The sequence below is a fragment of the Perca fluviatilis genome, chromosome 21 (genome assembly GCF_010015445.1).
Source record: "Perca fluviatilis chromosome 21, GENO_Pfluv_1.0, whole genome shotgun sequence".
Lineage (NCBI taxonomy): Eukaryota > Metazoa > Chordata > Actinopteri > Perciformes > Percidae > Perca > Perca fluviatilis.
Window position 1 is genome coordinate 23,529,582 of NC_053132.1, and position 12,076 is coordinate 23,541,657.

Consider the following 12,076-nt stretch of genomic DNA (forward strand, 5'->3'; position numbering starts at 1 on the left):
CCCCACACACACACCCGTCTCTCATCCTTGTTGACTAGCTAGCTAGCGTTACAACAAACCCCATCCGCCCGGTAAAATCCAAAAGGTGACATTGGCATGTGAAATATACTGTGATAGTGTGGTTTTAGCTAATCATTTTAGTTTATTAAAAAGATTATAAAGACAGTACGTTCACGGCGTTCGTGATTCGACTGCTCATGACTGTTTTCAAGATGGCGCCCGCTTGTAAACATGAACGAAACTGTCTTTATAAACTGTCTTTTTAATAAACTGCCTGTACACTTACAGAGTTCTCAATGCTTCGGTTTACATGTAGGGAGCTTCATTGTGCTACCGTTGAAGTGTGTTGCTATTTTGAGCCTTGTTAGCGGTATAGAAATAGCAATTTACCCTCTGCCCCGAAAGGTAGCGTTAGCAGCTAACCACCGGTTTGACGATAGCTTGTCTCAAGCTAGAGACGCATTTGATTAGCATGAAAACATATCCCAGAGAACGGTAGACTACGGTACACAAGTGTTATTAACCCCTAGGTTCATTTTGCACCAGAATTGTCCTTTAAACACGTTTTTTTTTTTTTTTTTTTCTGCTATGACAAGTCAAAATGTCTCCACAAAAACTCCTGTTGACTGAAAAGCTTTTCACACACAGGTTTACTTTGGATTAAAATCACCATCGCCACTTGATTACAGTTGTTCATCTGTTTACCTCGCAATTCCACTTTTAAAAGTGTGTTTTGTTAAAAGGGGATAAATGCTTATGCAAGCACTCGTTTTGGTTCAATTTATTCAAATGTCTTTTCACAAACTGGCCTAAACATTATAACAAAACTATCAATCTACAACAAGTCATTCTGGTAGTGCCCCCCCTTAACCTAAAGTTAACATACACAGGTTGACCACAGTGACTCACTTTTACCGGGTATTAATGGTTTTTGAGAGATGTGATTAAGCCCACTTTCCTGACATCAGTGTGAAACTGTCACACAATCCCACACCATGTGTTTCACTCTTCACTGAACACAGAGCAGATTTCACGGTTTCATCTCTGCTTTACTTCTCGTATCAACTTCTCAGGATCTTTCTGGCCATGTGCAGCCTAGTTTTAGACTGAGAGTACATACAACACTGAATTATCTTACACCTGCAGATATTAAAGACATTAACCAGACATAACCAGAGATTCATTTTGATCCAAGTATGGGTACAAAAAAAAACAACAACCCTGCACAGCTTTATTTTAATGTCCTTAATCTGTGCAAATTGCTCCATGTGGCATTCAAACAAAGTGGCAGCCACATATTAAACTATTAAATAAATCTCACACGGTACTTGTTTGCTCAACTATAACCTACTGTAATTATTCATTATGTATTTATATGACTAGATCAAGGTGAGTAAAGCAAAGAGAGGGCATCAGAAAAGGAGTAGAACCTAAAGTTCAAGAACACAAAGCACTTGAATAAAAAGCTTTAGGTTTCATACAGACTTTTTGTCACTGAGATTTTCGGCGAGGCTTTGCTGTGCAGCTGTTAGATGCCGGAAATTCTGGGGTTACAAGTCGTTAAAGGTGTTAGTTTTTTTTTTTTTACAACATACGATTTTGGTTCTGCCTTGGCACATTTTTAAGGCAGAATGAGTGGGATTTGTCCGTTGCGGTTTATAAACACAACACTTCAAGTTGGCCCCCTCCTCAACTGATCAGCGAGTATTTTAGAAGAGAGAAATGGTCACAGAGTTATGGAAATTAATGATGGACCGTGCACTAAAATGTTTCAGTCACTAATTTGACAGTCGTTTGGATGGATGCACGTAGTTTATGGTTACAAAACTTGGCCTACTTGCCGTAACTTTGGTGCATACCAGTCATCAAACAATAACCTCCAAACATACGCGCACAAAATATATATAAGAGAGACTGTCCTACCTGAAAAACGCCCACATAGATTATTTGTTCAAGCAGCAATTACGACCTGGATTTACGTTTATAGTCATGGCCCCCACTAGCGGCCGTGGTAATTATGACGGGAGCATAGCAGGAAGTAAGGTGACGAAGTGTAAGAGCGCCAAATTTCCGCATAAGGAGGCAGATTGGGGTGGTGGATTGGTTAAACAAACACAGGACTTTCACCTAAGGGACCGGGGTTTATGTCCCATTTGAAAATAAAAGTTTTTTACTTTACGAAACAAACAAAGCTACGTCACCTTCAGCGTCACATGCGTAACCGGAAATTAAAGGAGAAAGATTTCAACACATAGCTCTGTTGAAAAGAGATACAAAAATATTTTCAAAAATAGGCATATGCTTATTTTTTAAAAGTAAGTGCTGTAGTACAACTAGCAGGAAACAAGATATAATTGAGGTAAGTTTGGAGACACTACCTTATTTAATCATTAAATTAACATATTTTTGTATTGCTTTTTCGGTGTTGTACTTTGTAGACAGTCCCTAAGCACTCGTCTTGCCGTCTCAACACCAGAACTAAACCGAGCTGAATAAGCACAACATTTATGCATTTCTTTCACATCTACTGCAGTCAGATTCACTTTGTTCACTCGGAAGGAATCACTTCACATGGGTAGGCACCTGTGATGAAATTTCGAACATGTTAAGAGGCTAAAAGCACGTTTAAAACTTGCTTGATATATGAGGACTATGGTTAACTGCTCCTCAGATCTCTGCAGGGTAAATCCAGACAGCTAGCTAGACTATCTGTCCAATCAGAGTTTTCTGTTGCACGACTAAAACAACTTTTGAATGTTCATGTTTCACCAAAACAAGTTCCTTCCTGAGGCTATTTTGCAGCAGCACCGGGGCTCTGTGCGCCGCTTAGCGCCACCCATGGCGATTGTGATTGGTTTAACGAAATGCCAATAAACCAGAACACGTTTTTTCTCCCATCCCGGAATGCTGTGCGGACTAGCCAGACCCTCCTCCGCGGCGCTGTGGAGGAAGATCTGGCAATGCGAGACTACTAATGCATTGACATGATCCCTCACTGGCTTCCCACAAGCAAACAAGTTAGAGATATACAGCTGTTGAGAACTGACCCTGGGTCCCTGCAGCACACCAGTCCAATAATGGGCTTTCTGATTGGCCCAGGGAGTTGTAAAAGCTTTCTCCAATAGACTGAGAACAATGTGTTAAAACATAAAACAATGCAGTTATGGACCATACCTGAGACGTGTGGTAAATGTGCCTGGTTCCCCTCCAGGCACATCTGTATGTAAATCATGTGAATGCATGTGTCAGACAACAAATCAAGAAGTTGAATTTGAGGAAGCCCAGATACAACTATGACTTGGCTCTATGTTGAGTCACAGCCAAAAGCTTATTCACATGTAACATTTACTCCAACCTGTGCTGAGGTAGATTAGCTCAGATAAAACTAGAACGATGAAACCTAAAATGGTCTGTTGGAGGAACAAATACAGAAGCATGCAAATAAAAATATATAAGCATAAACAAGTAATGTAAATAGTAGTTATATGTGTGTGTGTGTGTGTGTGTGTGTGTCTGTGTGTGTGTGTGTGTGTGTGTGTGTGTATGTATATATATATATATATATATATATATATATATGTGAATATATGTATATACTAGGTCTGCTCCCTCTTAGTCGATTAGTTGACTAATCGGTCGTTTTGGTCTTAGTCAACTTAGATTTCTTTAGTCGATTAGTCATGTTTTATGCTTTTTTCATGCTGAATGACTTATTTCCAAGAAACGTACGAGCACATCTCTGGTAAACACAATAATTAAAGTGGTGCTTTTGCATGACTCTTTGCGGAGAAACTCAGATTTACAGATCTGTCGATTAAATCAACTAATCGATTAGTCGATACAATTGAATGAGCGTTAGTCGACTAAGAATTTCTTCAATCGAGCACAGCCATAGTATATACAAGTATACACACTTCTTTTTGCTATATGTTTTTCATTATACAATATACATGATGTACAATATATTTGAGTTTTACAGCATAGGTGAAAGTGAATAGGTGGCCAACTTGCAGCAGTAAAAGTAAAAAAAACGGAAACAAAAGGAAATGAAGGCAGGATAACTATTTTATGAAAATGCACTGTGTAAAGGTACAAAAATATGCCTTCATTAATACCAGGCCAACAGAGTGCTGTGCATAGAAACTGACGGGTATGTGAAAAAGTAAGAGCTAAAAAAAAAAAACTGCACACACACAAGAGGACGGCTCTGTGATTACTGAATCACACCTCTAACCAAACTACCACCTTCAGAAACCTGAACACCCAGAATAGACCGGCTGCAGATGGGTAGTCAAATTCAGGAAAGGAAAAAAGGAAGCCAGTTGACACAAAAAAACAGAACAACAGAAAAACGGCTAAATCAGGACTAAGTCAGCATATGCAAAATGCTAGGCGAGTTAAAGACATGCAGTTTTAAAAAGTCTTGATTTACTGAAATATTTGCGTCGACGAGGAGCCATATTCGTACTTTCTACACCGAATTGGTAAAGGGGATGATGTTGTTTTTGGAAAATCGGAGAGCCCTCAAACCACATAGGAGCGTGTAACACTTTTGTGACAGACATATTTTAGGTTAAGTGTTCTTTTTATGGCATCATTCTACGTACATGGACATTTTGATTAATTTGATTGATCCATTGATTTCCAACATGTAACAAATACTTAAAAAGAAAACAAGAATAACTAATGAAGTGAACATTACACTTATCGCAAACTCTCACTAACCAAATTCTTGCACATATTAATATATGTAGTCTAAGGAACAAAATTCAAGACCTGTCTTTATTTTTGCAACTAAACAAAATAGACATACTTATGATTTCTGAAACTCATCTGGATTACTTCATAGACAATTCAGATATTGATATAGTTTCAATTTATAGACATGATCGAAACAGGTTTGGAGGTGGTGTGGCCATTTATATACGGGATCATTTCCCTGTTAAACTGAGACATGACTTAATGGTTGATGGTGTTGAAGTGTTATGGTTACAGGTACATCTTCCACATTTAAAACCGATTATTCTTGGTTGTTGTTATAGGCCACCTAGTGCCAGGATAGAGTATGTAAATGGTTTATATAATATGCTAGACAAGGTGACTGAGGAAAACAGAGAGCTATACTGGCTGGGTGATCTAAATATTGATTGGCTGTCTGATATTTGTCCTCTGAAGAATAAGCTTAAAAACATGACAGACACCTGTGGTTTATCTCAATTAATGGATCAACCAACAAGAGTTTCTAGTAACAATACAGGATCTTTAATATCTAAATGTATTGATCATATTTACACTAATAATCCTGATATGTGCTCAACACCTATTTCTGTAACAGTTGGCTTTAGCGATCACAACTGTATTGCTGTCTCCAGGAGAACTAAGCTACGTAGAGCCTGTCCTAAAATTATTATGAAAAGATCGTATAGGGTATTTAATGAGGAGTGTTTTCTAAATGACTTGGATAATATTAAATGGAATTTGATAAGCGACATTGATGATGTGGATGTATCCCTTAATTTATTTATGGATTGTTTTATGAGAGTTGTTAACAATCATGCCCCATTAAAGAAATTTACAGTTAAAGCCAAAAGTGCTCCTTGGGTTGATACTGAGTTAAAGAGCATAATGGCTCAAAGGGAAGAGGCTAAAAAGGTTGCGGTTCTTTCTAACTCTCTTGAGGACAGAAAGTTTTATTGTATTTTAAGGAATCAGGTGACCAAGGAGAACAGAGTGAAAAAGAAAAAATATTTTCAGAAGAGAATTGACGATAGTGGTACGGATAGTAAGAGAATGTGGAATGTACTCAATGAAATCATGGGAAAAAAATCTACTTGTACGTCTTTTGTTGAATTGAATGGAGTTTATTTGACTAAGCCAATACAGATTGCAAATTATTTTAATGATTATTTTGTTAATAAGGTTTCTAACTTTAGAGAGACAATGAAATACACTGTTGATTCCAACTCAAAGGAACTAATTGAAAGGTGTATTATGAAAGATAAACTGTGTAGTTTTGAATTTCATCAGGTTAATGTTGTGCAGGTGGAAATGTTGTTGAGATCTTTGACTGTTGGTGGGTCTGTGGGTACAGACAACTTGGATAGTCGGCTGTTGAAGTTATCAGCTGGACATATTTCTAAACCAATCTGTCACATTTTTATCAGATGTCTGATTAGTGGTGTGTGTCCAAAAATTTGGAAGGAGGGTAAGATAATCCCTTTACCCAAAGACACAAAATCAACTTTCTGTGGTCCAAATAGTAGGCCTATTAGCATTTTGCCTATTCTAGGTAAATTACTGGAAAAGATTGTATTTGAGCAAGTGCAAGATTACTTTACTAAAAATCATTGGACCACTATGTTTCAGCATGCTTATAGGTATGGTCATTCCACCTGCACTGCAATGACACAAATGTCGGATAGCTGGCTAACATCAATTGATAACTCAATGCTGGTGGGTACACTGCTATTGGACTTCAGTGCTGCCTTTGATGTGATTGACCATGACATTTTGATTTCCAAACTTATTAGTTATGGTTTTACTTCCTCAGCAATCAAGTGGTTTAAGAGCTATTTGTCGGAGAGGTCGCAAAGAGTTTATTTTAATGGTGCATTATCTTGTAAAAAGTCACTGGATTGTGGTGTTCCTCAAGGAAGTTGCCTCGGACCTTTGTTATTTTCAATTTTTACAAATGATATGCCGTATATACTTGGTAAGGCTACATTGACTATGTTTGCTGATGATTCTACTCTTTATTATGAAGCCCCTACATGTTCAGAGCTTAATCAGGTTCTGTCTTGTGAGATTAGCAAATTGTATAACTGGATCAAAACAAATAAACTTGTTCTAAATATTTCAAAAACTATGAGTATAATATTTGGTTCTAAGAATAGATTATCTGATAATCCTAAAATTAATATACAAGTAAATGGTCAAAATGTACAGCAAGTAAAAAAGGTGAAGCTTCTTGGACTTTGTCTAGATTCTACATTGTCATGGTCTGATCACATCAACAAAGTTGTTGCTAAAATGGGAAGAGCTGTTGCAGTAATGCGTAAATGTGCACAATTTCTAAATTCACGGTTGTTTAGTCGTGTTGTTTGTACATTGGTTTTGTGTCATTTGGATTACTGTTCTGTTATATGGTCTGCTGCATCAAGCAGTCATTTAAAAAAATTACAAGTGGCTCAAAATAAGGCTGCAAGACTGGTTCTTGGTTGTTCTTCGAGAACTAGTGTTGCAGAGATGCATGAACGTCTTGCTTGGCTGGAGGTCAAGCATAGACTATCTGCTAATATGTTAGGATATTTTCATAGAATTATTAACACTCGGATTCCAAAATTTCTTTATGACAATATAATTTATTATTCAGATATGCATTCACATTATACAAGAGGGGGGATAGTCGACAGATTTTTACTCCTACCTACCTAAATCTGACTCTATGAAGAGGACCGTGTTTTATAGGTCAATTGTTTTTTGGAACAATCTTCCAGTTGGGGTTCGTGAAATCAAGGGAAAAACTGGTTTTAAAAAAAGACTAAGACTGTATTTGTTTTCAACATCATAATATCGTCTGGATTGGTTGAGCGAGGTTGTATCATGTGCTATGTTGTTTTGCATTATTTTACTATTACTTTAATCAGTACTTTCTGTATTGTTACTTTTTCTTGTTCTTTTATGTGTATTTACATATGATATTTTTGTGAGTAATTGTGATTGTAATTACTAGGTTTTGTATGTATTGTTTGGACCCCAGGAAGACTAGCTGTCATCTCGGCGTCAGCTAATGGGGATCCTTTTAAATAAACAAATAAACAAATTCTCATAAACAACAGCAATAAATAATACATGTCCAAAAAGGAGTAGGAAGAAGTTATATGGTCATAATTCTTCTCCATAGCTCACTAACTCAATATGTATCATATATATGACATACAAACAACTATCCTAATGCTATTTAATAATAATAATAATAATAATAATAATAATAATAATATCTATAATCAGACTGGAAGCACTTTACTGTCAGAGTGAAGTCTATACATCACTCCAACAATACCAGATTTACACCACTAGATGGAGACAGCCTGCAATTTTTGAAAAGACAATCTCCGTGCAGGATCAATAACAATGTCCAACCTCTCTGCGTACTTGTCACAGATTGACATTTTCACGTCTAAATACTGCCTGTATCTCTTAGAAATCACTCTTAATCCTACACTTTATGCAGGGAGGCAGATCCCTGGCAAGAATAAACCTGTTCCAACTTCGGTGAGGTGAAGGAGAAGTGTGAAGGATAAGGGTGTTATAGGGCTGAAACTAGTCCCAGGTAAAGTGTTTGGATGAGTGGATGAAATGAGCTGTACTATGGGATATAGTGAGTGTCGTCAGTGTATGTTTGATCAAAGAAAGAGAGCCCACATGCTGTGCAGTGCTCCCCTAAAACTTCCACCAGACTATCGAACAGTGGTTCCACCCACAAGGGCAGGGTACAATATAAGCACTGTTTTAGAAAGGTGCTGAAGCAACCATAACCTTTATGCCGGCACCCCTAAAAATAATTGCAAAAAAAATAAATCTGCATTAGTCTATTGTGAGCTAAGGAGTTCTGCTCTAGGAATATCACAGCATCATATATCTCTAATTTTCAAAAGTTATTGATAGGCATACTTCTTTATATCAGATTTAATTTGTAATACCGACTCCCATTTGTAGTAATGGCCCTGTGGCTCAGCATTAAAGTTAGTTTTCTCAGAATTGTTGTCTTTCTAGTTACATAATTCTGTGTTTCTCCTACCATGATGGTCCAACATGATGTTAAAGCACAGTAGAATCACGTTTAAAAACAAAATTACGTTAAAAGGGTGACAGGCCCCCCCCTAAAGCTCTGATCCTACAATCGTCCCTCCACAAAGGTATCTTTGTTGGATCAACACATCCACATTAGCTTTCTTCTATGTCAGCGTAGGTACTGACAGAATATCTGTTCTGTCATTCTAAGTCGAGGAAAACGTGGTTCATTATAGAAGAGTTGTGCAGGTGGAGTTTGTAAGACGGAAAGACATCTGATTGTAGGAAAGACATCTGATTGTAGGAAAGACATCTGATTGTAGGAAAGACATCTGATTGTACTCTCACCTTAATCCGACTGCTGTCGTGTGAACCAGGTTTAAGAGGCATCTACGTGTTCTTTTTCGTGCATTCATCTTTCATTCTTCCTGCGGTGTAGAGATAGTACTAGTACGGTAGAACCCAGACTACACTAGTGTTAATTTTGTCACCTATTTTTAATTTAGTCTTCGTCTTAGTCTTGTGCCAAATGTCCTTGTTAGTTTTAGTCATATTTAGTCATTCACATATCTTTTTTTGTTAGTCAAGTTTTAGTCAACCAAAAGTCTTGTCATTTTAGTCTAGTTTTAGTCAAAAGAAAACTCAATATATCTTAGTCAAGTTTTAGTCAAAACCTGTTAGTCTTTTTTTAAATAATTAAATTATTTCTCATTTTATTTCTGATAACCATTTCAGTCAAATAGTTATATAAAAATAAATTATCTAAAGTTATATAAATATTGAGCCTCTTCCTTATTTCACCAGTAAATTCCTGTTCAACGACAAAAACAACCACTGGATGGGAAAAGGGTATTTTACAATAACAGAACGAGGATGGCGAGGCGAGTTTCAAGTGAACGCAACATATGTGTTGTTTTTCAGACAACGGCAGCAGCAGGCTGTTGTTGGAATCCTCCACAGTGAAATACAGACAAACTTTTACAACGTTTAGCTGTCAGCATTGTAACCGTGTTTAATCCAGCTGCTAGCTAACGGTACCTGCTGTCGAGTATAGTGTTAACTAGCGTCCCTGGCAGCGATGTTTTGGTTGCCTCCAACTTCCGTTTAGGAGCATCAGAGAGAAGTGCAGGCATTTTAGTGGCACCTAAATATGCGTTGTTATTCGGTCCGGTAGATAATGGTCGTTGAGGCACCGGTTGGTGCCGTATTAGCGTCAACAATAATGCATGTTAATTTAGTCTTAGCGTTTTTGGACATTGGCGCAGTCTCGTCATTGTAAACGTAAAAAAACGTAAAAAGTCAATGGTTTTATCTAGTCAGTTATTTTTTATTAAAGCTACTGGTCACTGGTGTTGAACCTACAGAGCTTTATCACCGGAATCTGCAGTTCCATTCAGCTTTACAGAGTGTATTAGCGCCTTTCGTCTTAAAGTTTGGGTTTTTCAAGCCCGCGACTTTACTGCACAGCTGTCATGATGTTGTTTTCGTCTGCAGCACGTAGCAGTTTTCAGTGAAAAAGCTCTAAAAAAGAAACGACCGTACACTACAAGCCCAGCCCCAAACAGCAAATGGACAAAGTTAGCATCTAGCTGGTGAACATAGTGGAGCATTTAGCCGCTAAAGTGTCAGTAGTTAGTGGGGGGAAATGATATGATATGGATGGGTAAAAGGAGAGTGAATGTCAGACTTATATTCATCAGGTGCCCACAAACACGACTTCAAATGAATGCTAATGTTGCTCTGTATGTGTTGAATGTGTAGATACCTGTTTGCTAACCTGTTAGCCAAACTATCTAACTAATGCCCCGTTTAAACGTACATGGTTGTTTTGAAAAACTGAGACATTTCCCTTCGTTTGTGCCCTTCCTTTACACGCAAACGGAGAATTTGCCTCTGAAAACGATTCTTTCTAAAAACTCCGGGCAGAGTGGAGATTTTGGAAAACTTTGTTTGCACGTTTGCATGTAAAGTGAGAAAAATCATAGACAGTAAAATTAATGAACAAAGTGATGCCGTAGACTTGCAACGGAGAGCAGTGAAGTCAATTAGAAGCACTTTTACGGTGAAGGCTGAGCGTTGCTACGCAGCCTCCAACTGAGCTGGAAGACGTAGACTAATGTAAGTCGAAACTGCCTGAGAGCTTCTCCTGACTATACGGTAATTTGTCTATTATGCAACAGAAAGTTATGTGGTTATGACACAATCGTTAGCCTATTTTTACAAAAACGTCTGCTACGGAGCCATAACGTGAGGTACAAGGTAATGGAGCCTTTTATACATTGTCGTGTTTCTTTAGAAAGAAATAATGGACAAATAGTCTTTAAATGCTTCAGATATAAAGTTATTCTCTATCAAAGTGACGCCAAAATGAATGGCAGTCAATAGAATGCTAACGGCGGGTGATGGCTTATTAGCATCAAAATGGCGCCATAGGAGGTATGCTTTGCGGAGGCTGGCTTATCCCCTTGAGAAAAACGGAGTTTTAAGCAGCCGAGGAAGTGAGGAAGAGAAGAGAGAGGAAGTGATTCATTGCTGTTGTTGCTATTTTCGGGATTCTGATTGGCTAACGTGGGCTTGAGCTTCTCCGTGGCGACATTGACGACATATATACACAGGTACATGTAGAGGAACACATTAATGAAAACTGACAGCTGTGCACGATGTTATTTTTGAAAACGGAGAGGTTGAAATGTCCGTTTATGAAATAGCCAGCCACATGTAAACGTAGCATAAAAAGAGATATGTCAGTGTTGTGTTCACAACTTCTTTGCACTATTGCAGGTTTAATGAAGTCAATTAACATCCATTATATAAAAAGTGGACGCCTACACTGCTAAAATCTTTAATAGTGGGAGTAAAACATGAGCTTTAACAGACTGAATTCTCTGTAAGGTTCAAGTGCTGCATGCAGGGGTGTCGGACTGGGGGTGGATGCTGGGAGGGGCCCATAGAGAATGCCTTTCTAGAGGGCCCAGAATTCTGTGCTACGCCCTTGGCTGCATGACAAATTGTAGTCACAAGAACATCAGCCTTGCCGGTGTTTATTTTTTAAGTTTGCCTTTGGGTGTATGAAGACCTTTCAGAAAAAATTGACTTGGAGGGGTCTCACTTGAACTTTAACTCAGCCTCAGTTACTTTAGAATGCCTACTTTTCACATTCAGAAAATCTGTTGTGCTTTACATCCTGTTCAGTACAAATACCTGGTGCTATACTTCATGTGAGCTGTGCTGCATAATGTTTTTCATACGCTGAATCTAGATTGGCCTGCTTGCCTTAACTTTG